A 6,623-nucleotide genomic window follows, 5' to 3' on the forward strand; every position below is an offset into this window, starting at 1 on the left:
AATATGGGCAAAAGAACACAGACATTGGACAGAGGAAGATTGGAAAAAAGTTTTATGGACAGACGAATCAAAGTTTGAGGTGTTTGGATCACACAGAAGAACATTTGTAAGACGAATAACAACTGAAAAGATGCTGGAAGAGTGCCTGACGCCATCTGTCAAGCATGGTGGAGGTAATGTAGTCTGGCGTTGCTTTGGTGCTGGTAAAGTGGGAGATTTGTACAAGGTAAATGGGATTTTGAATAAGGAAGGCTATCACTCCATTTTGCAACGCCATACCATACCCTGTGGACAGCGCTTGATTGGAGCCAGCTTCATCCTACAACAGGACAATGACCCAAAGCACACCTCCAAATTATGCATGAACTATTTAGGGAAGAAGCAGGCAGCTGGTATTCTATCTGTAATGGAGTGGCCAGCGCAGTCACCAGATCTCAACCCCATTGAGCTGTTGTGGGAGCAGCTTGACCGTATGGTACGCAAAAAGTGCCCATCAAGCCAATCCAACTTGTGGGAGGGTCTTCATGAAGCATGGGGTGAAATTTCTCAAGATTACCTCAGCAAATTAACAGCTAGAATGCCAAAGGTCTGCAATTCTGGAATTGCTGCAAAGGGAGCATTCTTTGATGAAAGCAAAGTTTGAAGGAGAAAATTATTCTTTGAAATAAAAATCATTATTTCTAACCTTGTCAATGTCTGGACTATATTTTCTACTCATTTTGCAACTCATTTGATAAATAAAAGTAGGAGTTTTCATGGAAAGCACAAAATTGTCTGGGTGACCCCAAACTTTTGAACGGTAGTGTAGTTTTTGTAATTCTAATCAAATAATGGTACATACTGTTAAGGTATCTGGCAAAACACAGCAGATGTCTCCATTCCCATTTTTTCCTTTCCCTACTTTTTCTAGTTTGACATCATGACAATGTTTAATGTTTTCTTCTTGACATATTCGCAGTATACTGTGGACATAAAAAGTCTACACACCCCTGTTATAATGTCAGGTTTTTGCCATATAAAAATATCATACTAAGAAGAACTTTTTCCACCTTTCATTTCACCCATAGGCTGCATTATTAAATTGAAACATAAAGAGTATCCTTTGAAGTTAAGAGAGAATTCAGTCTTTTTGAGAAGGAGTCTATTACCAAGGCACATCTATAATTGACAATCTTTGCCCACTCTTCCTTGCAGTAGCGCTCCAAATCTGTCAGAGGATATCTCCTATGTTCAGCTTTCTTCAGATCAATCCACAGGTTTTCATTTGGATTCAGGTCTGGGATCTGACTGGGCCTTTCCAAAACGTTAATTTTATTTTGACAAAGCCATTCTTTTATTGATTTGGAGGTACGCTTAGGGTTGTTGTCGTGCTGAAAGGTGAAATTCCTCTTCATCTGTAGCTTTTTAGCAGAGGCTTGAATATTTTGTTATAATATTGACAGATATTTGGAATTGTTAACAATTCCCACCACCCTGACTAAAGCTGCAGTTTCAGCTGCCAAAAAATAGCCCCAAAGCATAATGCTGCCTCTACCATGCTTCACTATGGGTATGCTGTTCTTTTGGTGACGAACAGTGTTGGCTTTGCACCAAACATACCTTTTGGAATTATGGTCAAAAAGTTCAACCTTGGTCTCATTAGACCATAACACATTTCCTATAAGCTTTTGGCAGACTTGATGTAGGGTTTAGCAAAATATACCAGGTTACATGTTTTCTTTATTTTACTTGCCATCCAGCCCACAGGCCAGACATATGAAGGATACAGGATTTGTTTGGTACATGCAGTACACAACTAGTACTTGCCAGAAATTCCTGAAGCTCCTTTAATGTTGCTGTAGGCCTGCTGGCAGTCTACCAGACCAATCATTGTTGTCCTCAATTTTTGGGGGATGTCCAGGTAATGTCACTGTTGGCCAAATTTAAAGAGAACCTGTCACAATTTTTTAATGTAAAGTAAAGACATGGGTTGTAATGGCACTGTTTACAGGTTAAATTGATACCTTTGGTGATGACATCCACTTTGTTGTTGTTCTTTAATCACTATTTGAAGTTTTCTGTTAATTAGATTTTGGAACACAGGGGCAGGACTTTGTAATGCATCTTCTCCTCCCTGTTTAGGATTATCCATCCCCTCTGTCTGCCTCCAGTCTTTAAATAACCTGCCTCCTAGGTTTGAAATCTCAGCATTGACCTGTGATTCTGACACATAGGATGGACATACCACCCCTCAGTGAGATTATCTGGTTCCTGATCAGGCTGGAAAGATTTTTTTCCAGAAAAATTATCCAGAGTTATTTTGGCTACTTTTTCTTCTGGAAGAAAGGATCTCTGTTTGCACGAATCCAGAAGGATTCCCAGTAAAAACTTGCCTCTGGTCTGGAATCACCCTTAATTTCTTCACATTTATCAGCCATCCTAAGAAAGCTAGGATTCATATTTTACTGTCTGACTGCAGTCTAACCTTGTCTTTCCAGCTATCAGAAAGGAGTCTAAATATGGAATGAACAATATGTCTCTTTCTCTGATATGGGCTGACATCTCCGCAATTATTTTTGTGAACACTCTTGGGGCCATGGACAACCCGAAGGGAAGAGCCTGAAACTGAAAATGAAGTCAGTTCCCCTGGATATTTACTGCCACCTTTAGAAATTTCTGATGTTTCTGAAGGTTAGGTATGTGGTAATATGCATCTTGGAGATCCAATATTGCCATGTAGCATTTTGTAAAAATAAGGTTTACCGTCGTTCCTACTGTTTCCATTTTGAAATGTTTGACCTTTAAACAGCGATTTAAATCTTTAAGGTTCACAAAAGCTCTTAAAGGGAGGTCTGACTTTCTCCATAGAAAGAGAGAACAGTAGAATCCTCTCCCTTTTTATGATTTCGGAATCTGCCCAAAGACCAGACTTCCTGATCTAACGACTGTTGACCTGCTTTTGAGGACTGGATTTCTGTAACTAAGAATCTTTCTGGCGGCCGGGAGCTGAATTATAGCTTCAAACTCTGACCTATGGTATATAAAATACATTTGTTTCTTGAGTTTTTTAACCAGGCAAGAAGAAACATTTTCAGTCTTCCACCTACCTGGGGTCTGGCCCTGGCATCATTTTCTTCCGGATCTTTTCAAGGGATCTGCAGGAAAGGAAGCTTTTCCCCTTGGCCCCCATGGGACATTCCATCTCAGATCTCTGGTCTTTGTTGACACAAACTGTCTCCTTCCCAGTGGATGAAAGGATCTTCTCTGAAAGGAATTAGCGGGGAACTCTTTCTTGGTGTCTGCTGCTTTTGCCAGGATCTCATCCAGGGCTGGCCTGCAAAGGAACGCCACATAGCCTACTTTCAGATTGAAGATCCCCTGGCCAATTTTTCAACCAAAGAACCTGGCGTGCGGAATTAGATAAGGAGCACGAGCCGGCCGTAAGCCTTACTGCATCGGCAGAAGCATCTGCTAAAAAGTCAGTCACTTTTTGGATAGTTGGAAAACTGGCTAAAATCTGATCATGCGGATATTTATTTTTAATCTGAGATTGAAGCTGATCTAGTCATACATTAGAGATCTTGCTGTACATGCCGCTGCACTGTTTGGTTTGAATTCTGCTGCACATGACTCCCGGGCCCTCTTGCGGAAGCTTTCTGCCCTTTTATCCAGAGAATCATTCAGAAGGCCCGTGTCATCAAAGGGCAAAGCCAACTTGCGAGATACATGCAAAATGGCTGCATAAATTTCGGTGGCCTTACCCCAACAGTTACAAATATCGGATTCAAAGGGGTATTTTCTTTTAACCCTATTCAGAATTAAGGACTTTTTTTTATCAGGCTTCTTCCATTCCTTCTTTATTAGGAAGGACACGTTTTTATGCACTAGAAAGTATTTCTGCTTTTGCACCTCCAACCCCCCAAACATTACATCCTGTATATTTTTGAGTTCCTTAACATCCTCTATTTTTATTGTGGCCATTATCGCCTTTACTAATTTATCCATATCTTCTGCTGGAAAACAAGGATGGTCTTCATTATCATCTGAGGAGAACGAAGATAAAACATCTGAATAGAATCTTTCTAATTCTCCATCTTCCAAGTTCTCGACGTAACATGTATCCTCAAAACCATTCTGTTTCTCAGTTAGAATATAAGGGGTTCTACTCCTAAGTCCCTTAAGTGAATTCCTGACCTCTGTTTTAATTATCACTTTCAAGTTCTTCATGAGGGAATGAGGGATGAGGATTCTTCTGCCATTGTTTTTTTAATGCAATGTTGACACAACTTTTTATCATATGACAGTAATAATTTGGCTTTACAAAGTGCATATACTTTATTCTTTGTTTGATTCTGTGCCTAGGTTTCCTAGGTTTGTTCTGTAAAAAATGCATTTACGGGGAGACAGCATTAGCCCTGAAACCAGTAGAGTATTTGACTAATCCACCCCAATAGACAGGAGCTACAATGTATGGAGGGTCTGCTTCCTTAACAGGATCCCTGGCCTGGCTTTCCTCTTCCATACTGCAGGCAAGGAGTGGTATAGGAAATCCACTCTCCTATAACACTGAAGGTGCTTTGCTTCTGTGCCCTTTTTCAGATCTCCCTCCTCTGGGATGGCTGCGCCCCCTAGGCTGCGTCCCCTGGAAGTGACGTCAGATTTTCCAGCGCTAGGTCACTATCTTCTCCCCCTCAGCGCATGCACGCGCGTACTGCTCCGGAAACGCATCACTGCCGTCGTCGGGAAAGGGACCACTGCGCGTCGCATCTCTCCGAGCAGCGTCTCAGCTGGGTGTTCACTGAGAACCCCTGCGACTGCTCCAACCTACCCCCTGAATCCACTCCCTGCGACCTGGAGCCAAGTAAACACTGAATATTTCTAGCAACACTAGGGACTGCAGGTCTGCGTTCAAGGACAGGAAACCACTGAAGCAGGAAATGAGGCTCTGCCTTTTAAATCTGTAGGTTTCTTGTTCTTGGGAGTGGATCCACTCTCTCTCTATGGTGCTGTGGCGGGGATGGGAAAAAAAATTTCTCCATTTTCTTCTAATTCTCAGAGTGTGATTTGCATAATTAACCCTATTCTCTCGGATGAGAAAATATACACTCGTGTGACCCTAGCCTAAATGTGATTGGCAAATTCTGAACACAACCACAACCCCAATTATTATATAAGAGCGTGTTCACACTTATGCAACCACTTTAATTTAATTTTGTTATTTTTAATTTCTCCCTCAAAATGATTTCAGTTTGTTACTCATTGAATTTGTACAGATTATAGGTGACATTAAAGGTGGAAAAAGTTCTGAAATTATTATTTTTGGTATGACTTTTTTAAATGGCAAAAACCTGGCATTTTAATAGAGGGGTGTAAACCTTTTATAGCCACTGTACATGAATGCACAGCCACAGCTCCATTCTAACATGGCATTTCACAGTTCTGTTCTCTGGAAAGAGTTCAGATAAGTGTTCAAATTTCTTTTTACTATTAAATATGTTGGCATGTTGTAATAAATATAGATATTATAATTCAGGGAACTCTACCAGTACTTGGCAATGCTGTACAGATTGGAGTAAGGCTTAGGCCATGTTCACACTGCCGGAGTTTTGTTTGATTGCTGTGACTCAAATGGAGTTCCAATGAACTCCATTTGAGCTTTTTTTTCTAAAGTTGTCTTTCTTTCCAGATGAGCACAGAAATAGTCTGATATACAGTACAGACCAAAAGTTTGGACACACCTTCTCATTTAAAGATTTTTCTGTATTTTCCTGACTATGAAAATTGTACATTCACACTGAAGGCATCAAAACTATGAATTAACACATGTGGAATTCTATACTTAACAAAAAAGTGTGAAACAACTGAAAATATGTCTTATATTCTAGGTTCTTCAAAGTAGCCACCTTTTGCTTTGATGAATGCTTTGCACACTCTTGGCATTCTGTTGATGAGCTTCAAGAGGTAGTCACCGGAAATGGTTTTCACTTCACAGGTGTGCCCTGTCAGGTTTAATAAGTGGGATCTCTTGCCTTATAAATGGGGTTGGGACCATCAGTTGTGTTGTGCAGAAGTCAGGTGGATACACAGCTGATAGTCCTACTGAATAGACTGTTAGAATTTGTATTATGGCAAGAAAAAAGCAGCTAAGTAAAGAAAAACGAGTGGCCATCATTACTTTAAGAAATGAAGGTCAGTCAGTCCGAAAAATTGGGAAAACTTTGAAAGTGTCCCCAAGTGCAGTTGCAAAAACCATCAAGTGCTACAAAGAAACTGGCTCACATGTGGACCGCCCCAGGACAGGAAAGGAAGACCAAGAGTCACCTCTGCTTCTGAGGATAAGTTTAGTCGAGTCACCAGCCTCAGAAATCGCAGGTTAACAGCAGCTCAGATTAGAGACCAGGTCAATGCCACACAGAGTTCTAGCAGCAGACACATCTCTTCAACAACAGTTAAGAGGAGGCTTTGTGCAGCAGACCTTCATGGTAAAATAGCTCCTAGGAAACCACTGCTAAGGACAGGCAACAAGCAAAAGAGACTTGTTTGGGCTAAAGAACACACGAAATTGACATTAGACCAATGGAAATCTGTGCTTTGGTCTGATGAGTCTAAATTTGAGGTCTTTGGTTCCAACCACCGTGCCTTTG

Source organism: Phyllobates terribilis, unplaced genomic scaffold, assembly GCF_046119375.1.
Source record: "Phyllobates terribilis strain yellow unplaced genomic scaffold, ASM4611937v1 Scaffold_5__5_contigs__length_657084704, whole genome shotgun sequence".
Classification (NCBI taxonomy): domain Eukaryota; kingdom Metazoa; phylum Chordata; class Amphibia; order Anura; family Dendrobatidae; genus Phyllobates; species Phyllobates terribilis.